General features: G+C 33.0%; 1 long non-coding RNA gene across 1 annotated transcript; it reads left to right on the top strand.

Annotated features, from left to right (window-relative positions):
- Positions 1-2,342: 2,342 nt before the first annotated feature.
- On the top strand, positions 2,343-10,463 carry LOC118763617. The gene is made up of 3 exons (XR_004999378.1): positions 2,343-2,528; positions 3,420-3,511; positions 10,420-10,463. It is a non-coding gene; the product is annotated as an uncharacterized LOC118763617 (long non-coding RNA).

Raw genomic sequence — 10,463 nt, 5'->3', positions numbered from 1 at the left:
TTAAATGATGATGATGATGATGATAATGATGTATTTAAAATATTTATGAATGGGAAAAAGAAGAAAATGAAGAAATTGACATGCAGACATCAGTTTATTTAAAGATATTCAAATCCATATAATGAAATTCCAGTCCTACAGCTGTTTCAATTCCCAATTAGTTCACTTACAGAAACTGAATTAAGTTAAATTAAATTAATTTAATTTAATCTAATTAAAATTTTCATGTTGAAACTGGTTATTTGGGTATTTCGTCAGGGAAGAATTTCCCACAAGGGAGTTATATTTCAAAGTGTTTGATGTCCTATGACAGACTCTTAAAATGTAACTCTCTTTTGAAAATTTCTTCCTGGATGAAATATCCAATTAACCAGTTTCAACATGAAAATTTAAATCAAATGAATTTAATTAATTTAATTTAATTTCTGTAATTGAACTAATTGGATATGGAAATGGCTGTAGTACTTGAATTTCATTATAAGGATTTGAATATTTTAAAATATTTTAAAATGTCTGTATGTCAGTTTCTCTATTTTTTTCTTTTCCTCATATATATATATATATGTATATATATATATGCACATACATATATAAACAAACACATACACACACTCACCACACACCCACACATTGTATATATACATATATATAAATTAATAATAATAATATTAGGGAGTAAATCCAAACTTACAGGGAAAAATTAGATTTAGGATTAAATTCAATTTTATAGTATAAATATATATTATATTATATTTTCTATGTATTGGGTTATGATTTTCACTGCTTGATTTGCCTAATAGTGGTTTTATCTCTAATTTAATATAATATATATATATATACATATATGAGCAAAACGCCCCCATCCAATGGACGGTGCTGAGTTGTCAAACATTTAAACCAAATTTTCTCAAAGCAACTTGTCTGACCGTCCCATAGGCCTCTCCTTTGAGAAACACTGATTTAACTTAAATTTGAGACACTAAACAGGCCAGCTTTTTGTGCACAAACTGCACATACATTTTTCTCGCATGTGCGTGGTATTGATCGCAACAGTTGATGTTCTTGCGCTTACAAATGCACATTCCCACGGCTTTATCGATCGCATTCTCACCTGGAATCAATTTTTGTAATTTTTTCAAGACTTATACACGCCCTGATACCATCAGTATCTACATATCAAATTTGAGCGCAATCGGATGGAGGATGCCTGAGATTCTAGAAGACACACAGACAGACAGAATGGATTTTATAATATATATATATATATATATATATATATATATGTGTGTGTATAAGGATGAAATGGAACACACGAGTTGATATATATGAAAAAACAAGTCAAGATAGAAAATGCTAAAATAATTTTATAAAGAACATTTCAGTACCGGTTTTGGTCATTTTGAGACCTTTTCAACTGTAACGATTAAATAATTAAATTTAGAAAATTTAAAAGAAAAGTTTTTTTAAAAGAATATTTGTATAGTGTTCAAATATAAGTGGCATTTTCCTTGTTTCTGCCTTTCTCTGTCTCTCTCGTTTACACTTGTGGGTTCGAGGTCAAACAAATCATCTTTTAAAAAAACTTTTCTTTCAATTTTTCTAAATTTAATTATTTAATCGTTACAGTTGAAAAGGTCTCAAAATGACCGAAACTGGTACTGAAATGTTCTTTATAAATATATTTTAGCATTTTCTATCTTGACTTGTTTTTCATATATATATATATATATATATATATATATATATACGTTTATATATTTATTGTGCAAGATTGGCTAAACTGGCAAAATGACCATTCCGAAATACAACAATATATATATATATATATACACATACACATACACGCATTCATAAATACATACACATGTATGTATACAAATTCAAGCCTCAGTACACTATACACCTCATACATACTTGTAGGTATGCTGCACAGCTTCCTTAATATTAAGAAAAATAACATATGTAAGCATACACATATATGTAAAAATAAAAAGAAATCTTTTATAATTCCAAATATTTATCAAATTTTTGCTAGTAATGACAGGTTAAACAAAAAAATGATAAATGAAAATAAATAATTAAAAAAAGTAAAACAAAAAATAAATAGTTTGATCTCACAGCGATTGTGACTTTATGCAATTGATAAGGTGACCTGAGTTGATCCTATCACACTTCCTAATCAAGGAAGAAATCATACACATAAACACTCAGACACATACATACATACATACAGATATATCCTATGTATCTTTGAGCATGACGTAACAATACAGAGTACACTCAGCATGGTGATAAATTTCCTTATGACAGGTTATATAAATGAGATTGAATAGGTTGAAATATTCAAAGTTTAAAAAAGTTCTTTGGAACATTTTCACCTTTGCTGTATTGAACTTTCGGGTTTTTCTCTTCTTCTTGGATACAACGGATATTTGAAAAAGTCATTGATTTGAATAAACCAAACAGTGATATAGAAGGAGTTCACATTATAGCATGCTTGGTGAATGCTGTATACATATATATATGAGGTAATTAATTCCTTACCAAAATATAACAACAAATATGTATTGTCATACATATTTAATTAATTTTGTATACCTGTATGTATTAGTTATGTATAAGTCATGTATGTCTGTGTGTATGTATTTACATGTATGTATTTGGCATGTAAGTATGTATATAAGTATATATATTTTGTATTAGTTATATATGTACGGTGTTTAGCTATATATGTATTATTTAGCCATATATGTAATATCTATGTGTTTGTGTAAAAATGTCTCAAGAAATGTTTGAATTCAAGCTGTACCACAGATGCACGGTTTCTTACCTGAGGGTAAACCCTAAATGGTAGAGATACTCAAAGTTTAGGAAAATAAAAAGATGAAATAAGTGGAAATTTTACCGGTGAGTGTGTTAAATAATAAGGCACTAAAAGAGAATGACTCTCCCCAGACACAACAGAATATGCTTCAACACACAAACTCATATAAAGAATCTTACAACCCAAATCCAAAAACAAAATATATTGCATTTAAAGTTTAAAACTTTTGATTCTATTGAAGAAAGAAGGATGATTTGTTTGGAAATTTGAAAGAGAAGTTTGAACCTGTTTGGATCATAATCTATGCGATGTTTATTAGGTTTAGCAGTCAAGGGATTTGAGCAGGGTTAATTGAGGCAAAGTGCTTATAGATTACTTTGTATTGATTTATTAGGACTTAGATTTTCCAGAGTTCTATGATTCAATTGATTTTTTTTTTACATTTTGTGGTATAGCTTTCCCAGAGTGAAACTAATAACATGATTATGCTTCAATGGAAGAAACTATAGATCTAATGTAGAAATCATTAGATATATAGTTTACACATTTTATGGTTCCATTGGTTCTAAAGCAACCATACTATTGATTTTTGCAGTGGATGATCTTTGCTGGACTTGAATTTTCATGATGACTTTCTTGATGTTGTGTGACCACACCACATGAGAGAAATACTTCAGAGATGGCCAGGTAAAAAGTTCAAGACAATTCTAACAGATTTCTATTTTCGCCAAATCTTTCTGGAAGGCCAAAAAACATAGTTTTCTTTCAGCAGTATCTTGTATGGTGATTATATGGGTTTCACCATACTCAAGGTTTTCAGAAAGAATAATTCACAGATTTATAATAACTTTGATACTTGATGATACAAGGGGTTCCTAGTTAGAAGAAAGTAAAGCTAGTATCCTAAACTATTTCCTGAATTAAACAAAGTAGGTCAAATTTTTCTATATTCAATTCCATGATGTTATATACTGTGCAGAAATTTGTTTGAACAAGTTTAAATGCTTATCTGAATGTGTGTATGTATATATATATATATATATGTGTGTGTGTGTGTGTGTGTGTGTGTGTGTGTGGTGTGTGTGTGTGTATGTATGTATGTATGTATGTATGTATGTATGTATTTATTTCTTTTAGGATATATACACAAGCTATTACAGTAAATAAATAGATATCAGCAGGGACCTCGGGAGCTTTCTTCAATGCAGAACTTAACCTAGAAAATGTAGAACAATTGAAGAGTTTGCATTCATATCTAAGCAAAAAAACAATAAGATAGAAGACTTGACTGAAAATCAGTAAATTTGCCTTGTATTTTGTTGCATTGCTTTACTCTAGTTATGTCGTGGTTGACTTTTTGCATTTCCCCTTTCAGAAGTCAATAAAGTAGAAGTCAAGTATAGGGATTGGGTTAGTTGACTGTTCCTTCTCCCCAGATGAAGAGGGGAATAAATATTTATATAAAGTTCTTGAGAGAAAAGGGCTTTTGCCCCTTATTCTTCTTTAAGCTTTATAAAAATCTTAAATATAAGATATTATGTATACTATGTATGTGCTTCTGTATGTATTCCTGTCTGTATATATGACTGCATTTTTAGATTAATTTCTTTTTAGTGATGGGCAAATTTGGATTAAACAATAAATAAAAAGTTTATATTTTATTCAGAGTGTTGTGTATATCCACATAACACTCTGAGTAAGCACCTTTATTTTACTTCAAGCCTGCTTTTGACTGTGCAAAGTGGGCATGAAAGTGAAATAAAGATGTGCCTCCTTCGATGCCAGTGCCCCCTAACTGGCTCCTGTGCTGGTGGCATGTAAAAAACACTATCCAAATGTGATCAATGCCAGGGCCACTTGACTAGCATGTAAAAAGCACTCACTACACTCTCGGAGTGGTTGGTGTTAGGAAGGGCATCCAGCTGTAGAAACATTGAAAGATCATATTGGAGGCTGGTGCAGCCAGCGGCTTTCCAGACCTCAGTTGAATTATCCAACCCATGCTAGCATGAAAAATGGACGTTAAACGATGATGATGATAATAAATGAACATTGAAATAGGTATAGTCCGAGGCAATCCCAATGAAGTAAACCTCTGATGAAAGAAATTCCAGCTGTAACCAGTGACGTACTTTCAGATGTACCCCAAATTATACAATGTATTGTATTCTTCAATTTTCAAAAACAGTTGGTTGTTATTCCTTGTAGGTTGAGCTGTTACAGAAATACCTTCTTGTTCGCTCATTTTATGCAGTGTTGTGCTAATACATAGTGCATATGTGAACATGTAGCATCTATGTGTGTGCTTGTGTGTGTGTGTGTGTGTGTGTGTGTGTGTGTGTGTGTGTGTGTGTGCACATGAGTATGTGCATGCACATGTATGTGTTTAGAAATAGGTTGATTGACAGGTAGATATAGGTATGAGAAGAGCTACGTTATACATTCCTATGATGCTTGTTTTCTAATCTAGTGGTGGCCTGTACTTGGGTAGGTCTTGTGCATGTGAACCTTCTTCGGCACTTTCTATACGACTTGGAAGGGCCCTTATCCTTCTCTGTCACTATTACATAGATTACTGGAACTTTGGCTACCATAATTAGACCTGGGACGAATACTTGAGTGATTTCCCATTGCCTTCTGCAAAATGGTGAAACAATGGAAGATATTTTTTGAAGAAGAATTTTGTCACCATATTCATAAAAAGCAGTCAGAGTAAGTAAAAAGAATATGAAAAATACCATAAACAATTATAGAAAATGGAGGAGGAGAAAAAGTAAAAAAATAATAAGTATATACATCTATATCTGTCTGTCTATCTATCTATCTATCTATCTATCTATCTATCTATCTATCTATCTATCTATCTATCTATCTATCTATCTATCTATCTATCTATCTATCTATCTATCTATCGATCTATCTATCTACACACACACACAGAACAAATAGTGAGGGATTATGGGATTATCAATCCAGGCAAAATACTTCATAAGCCCTCTGTTGACCCACCAGGCTAACAATATTACTCAGATTAGGGAAGAACTCCAAGTAATCTTTTGGTAGGGTCCCACGTTATGGTTCATCACAATTCTATATTGTAAATCCATGGATGAGCTTCAGATAAAATGGTTTTTACAGAGCGATATATAAGAAACAAGTTAAAAGTAAAGGTCATTACATATAATTCCTTTATTTGAGCAAATTTGGCTTACAGCTGTTTCTAGTAGTCGTTATAGATAGGTTTACTCAATAGGTCTATTGATCAATATATATATATATTTCCGACGAAGAGCTCCGCTCGAAACGTTAAACCCTCCTTCTTCTCTTCTTTCCTGAGCGTCCAATAATACTTTATTTGTTCCACGTCCTCGCGTTGCTGTGTTTTTTTTGTTTATTTGTGTTTTCTTTTTTGTGTTTTCTTGCTTGGATTAACTTTATATATATATATATATATATTTTATATGATGGTGATTGTATTATATTATTATATGCAGCACAGGAGTAGCTGAGTGGTAAGTAGCTTGCTTACCAACCACATGGTTCCAGGTTCAGTCCTCGGACTGACCAAAACCTTGTGAGTGGATTTGGTAGATGGAAAGTGAAAGAAGCCCATCATCATCATCATCATCGTTTAATATCTGCTTTCCATGTTGGTATGGGTAGAACGATTTGACTGGGGACTGGTGAGCCAGATGGCTGCACCAGACTCCAGTCTGATCTGGCAGAGTTTCTACAGCTGGATGCCCTTCCTAACGCCAACCACTCCGAGAGTGTGGTGGGTGCTTTTGTGTGCCACCGGCATGAGGGCCAGTCAGGCAGTACTGGCAACGGTCCATTGTATATATATATATATATATATATATATATATATAATATGTGTTTACATCCCCCTAACTTAGTGGTTTGGCAAAAAAGACTGATAGAAGAAGTACTAGACTTACAAACAATAAGTCCTGGTGTCGATTTTTTCAACTGAAGGCTGTGCTCCGGCATGGCCAAAGTCAAATGACTGAAACAAGTAAAAGAATAAAAAATAAAAGAATAAAATCTATACAGAATGTTTCCTCTTACAGTAATCATATAGAGTTTCATGACACTGACCTTGGGCAGAGGGAACTTACTGGAAGAATGGCTATCATTCACAGTTAGGTTTTAACTGTGAGTCATCATATCATGACTTTCGTTTTGTCTTACAAGTGAAACAGTAATTTATGGACTTCCTTGTTGCTTAGTTATTTGCGTTCTCAATTTAGTTTGATAATTCTGTTGAGTTTGGCTATCATCATCATCATCATCATCATCGATTAACGTCTGTTTTCCATGCTGGCATGGGTTGGACAGTTTGACTGAGGTCTGGAGAGCCAGCGGCTGCACCAGGCTCCAATCTGGTCTGGCAGAGTTTCTACAGCTGGATGTCCTTCTTAACGCCAACCACTCCGAGACTGTAGTGGGTGCTTTTTACATGCCACTGGCATGGCACAGAAGCCAGTAAGGTGGGCCTGGCAACGATCATGTTCAGATAGTGCGTTTTGCATGCCACCAGCACAGGAGCCAGTTAGGGGCTACTGGCATCGGTTGGTGCTTATTAGCTTTTTTGCTATATTGTACTTATAATCATGCCAGCACTCAGACATTAATTGAGTCAAACTTCTTGTTGTTTTAGTGAAGATGAAGTATTGAGCATCAGTGCCAAGGAAATGGTAATTTCCACACAGGGTATATCTGTTACTGAAGAATAATATTGCCCCGATGATATTAAAGTTGTTAATATTATAGTTTTTTACACACACACATGTACATGCAAGTGTATACAGACACAAACACACACACAATCTGTGTGTGTGTGTGAGTGTGTGTATATATATATGTGTATATATATATATATATATATATATATATATATATATATATTATTTAAGTAAAAGAAAAAAGAAAATGGAGAAACTGATGTATATATTTATTTGAACATATTCAATTCTGTACAATGTCAAGCTCAAAGGAATTTGAATTTGATATTGTACAGAATTGAATATGTTCAAAGAAATTGATACTTATATATCAGTTTCTTAAATTTCTTTTTCAGTTCCTTAAATAATTTGTTCCTATATCCAGCAATGCAAAACTAAGATCTTTGGTTTTTTACTGTCACTGGATAAAACTGGCAGATTTGGATGCTGACATTCTTTTGAGAGGATTTTATATCCATGGTTTAACTGTGTATGTGTATATGTGTATGTGTGTGTATATATATATATATATATATATATGGGGGAGAATTCACAAAAAAACAAAAGACGAAGATAGTTGGTGTAGACAAACTGATGTATTAGTATAACGTTCAGGAAGTGAAAAAGTCTTTAACGTTTCGAGCCTATGCTCTTCCACAGAAAGGAACACAGAAAGAAACAAGGAAAGAAAATAAAAATGTGTAGTGGCTAGCCGGTGAATGCCGGACAGAGGGGTCATGCAGGAGAGCTAGAGATAAGGGGAGATAATAAAGTAGTGGTGATCCCAAAACGAACGTGTGCATGTGTGTGTATATATATATATGTTTATGTGTATGTGTGCGTGTGCATATATGTATGTGTGTATATATGTATGCATGTATTCCATGAATTCACAATCCACAGACCAAGTTTAACATGTTCAACCTCAAAATATGTGAAACCCTACACTTATGTGCACTTATGTGAAAATATGAGCAATTATGTACACACATGCAAAAATGAACAAAATGCATAATGTAGATATGTATGTAAATATATGTGTGTATGTGTCTGTGTGTATATATATATATGCATGTGCATGTGTGTGTGTGTGAGTGTATGCATATATATATGTGTGTATATATGCATATGTTTATGACATAACATGAAACACAAACTTATAAATATAGAATCCCATGAATTCACAACCCCATGGTCCAAGTTTAACATGTTTAATGTCAAAATATGCGTAAAATTTGTGAAATTCCACAATTACGTGCATTTATGTGCATATTCGAACACACTTCAACATGAAGAAAATGCATAATGAGGTGTGTGTAAGTGTCTGTTTGTACATATTCTGCAAGGACATTCTGCATCCATGTACATGTGCATATATGTGTGTATTCATATCCATATTTATATTTATCAATTTGCTATGTGTCAGTTTGGGGCCGTGGTATGATATAGAAATTTGGTTATTGTTGTGTTTAAGGTTCACAAAAGAATGTAGTTGATGAAAAATTTAGTTGGTCAGTGGATGTCTATTCAACAGCAATGAAACCCCAGCAATGAAACTGCAATGAAACATCTGCTGACCCAAAAACCTGTGCACCTACACACACACACACACTTGCTACATTTACATCTGTCTGTCTGTCTGTCTGTCTGTCTGTCTGTCTATCTATCTATCTATCTATCTATCTATCTACCTATCTATCTAAGTACAAACATACAAACTGAGATAGATAGATAGATAGATAGATAGACAGGTATATATATAAATATATATATATATATATATATATATATATATAGAGAGAGAGAGAGAGAGAGAGATAGATAGATAGATAGATAGATAGATAGATAGGTAGATAGATAAATAGACAGACAGACAGACAGATAGATAGATAGATAGATAGATAGATAGATAGATAGATAGATAGATAGATAGATAGATAGACTGACAGACAGACACACATAGATAGACAAACAGACAAACAGATAGATAGATAACTTTCTTTATTGGCCACACAGGGCTGAACACAGAGGGGACAAATACAAACGTAGAGCTTTTCTTTTCGAAAATGAAAAAGCGAAAGAGAAAAAAAAGTAAAATTCCGATCAAAAGGGGTGGGGGGGAAAAGCAATCAAAAGGGATCGTGTATCACAGAAGAAATGTTTTAAATGTAAGCAACAAGATTAGGTTTATCTTTGGAAAGAAAAGCCTACGGAAAAGACCACTGTAATCTCAGGCAGGGAGGGAATAAACACATGAGAGCAAAGTGCTCTCTCTCTCTTTTTTTGATTTACAGGATCATGCTCAAAGTGGTTTCGTCGCTTGCACACACCATCTTTGCTATATTCACCCACCTTGTTTTGAAACTTTCACGAGACAAAACTTGTCTTGCCATTAGATAGATAGATAGATAGATAGATAGATAGATAGATAGATAGATAGATAGATAGATAGATAGATAGATAGATAGATAGATAGATAGATAAATTTATAGATTTGTAAAAGTTTGCTTGAATGAACCTGTGTAATATGACATGTCTATCTTATCACACCTTTCTTATAGACTTTGTTCTCAGGTGCTATCTAGTGCAATCAGTGCCCATTAGGTTCAAGTGCTTCTCTGGTCAGGTGTTTCTTTTAGAATTTATATGGCCACCACATAGAAACAGAAAATCTGGATGTGCAACATATGTGAAAGAAGGCAGTTATAAGTAACTTAAGAAGAGAAAAAACAAAACAAACTGTTAACAAATGGAAGGAAGAGATGATCTCTTGGTCTGATGAGGCCTTATGTAATTTTTGCCCTTTTTCTTCATGTATAGAAAAACCAATTTTGGTGATTCTGATAAGTAGGTGTTGTTACTTTTCAGATGACTTCTGAGAGGAGGGACAAATATTTTATATCTGTTGGTAA

Source organism: Octopus sinensis, linkage group LG5, assembly GCF_006345805.1.
Source record: "Octopus sinensis linkage group LG5, ASM634580v1, whole genome shotgun sequence".
Classification (NCBI taxonomy): Eukaryota; Metazoa; Mollusca; class Cephalopoda; order Octopoda; family Octopodidae; genus Octopus; species Octopus sinensis.
This window is presented reverse-complemented; position numbering and strand designations above follow the sequence as displayed.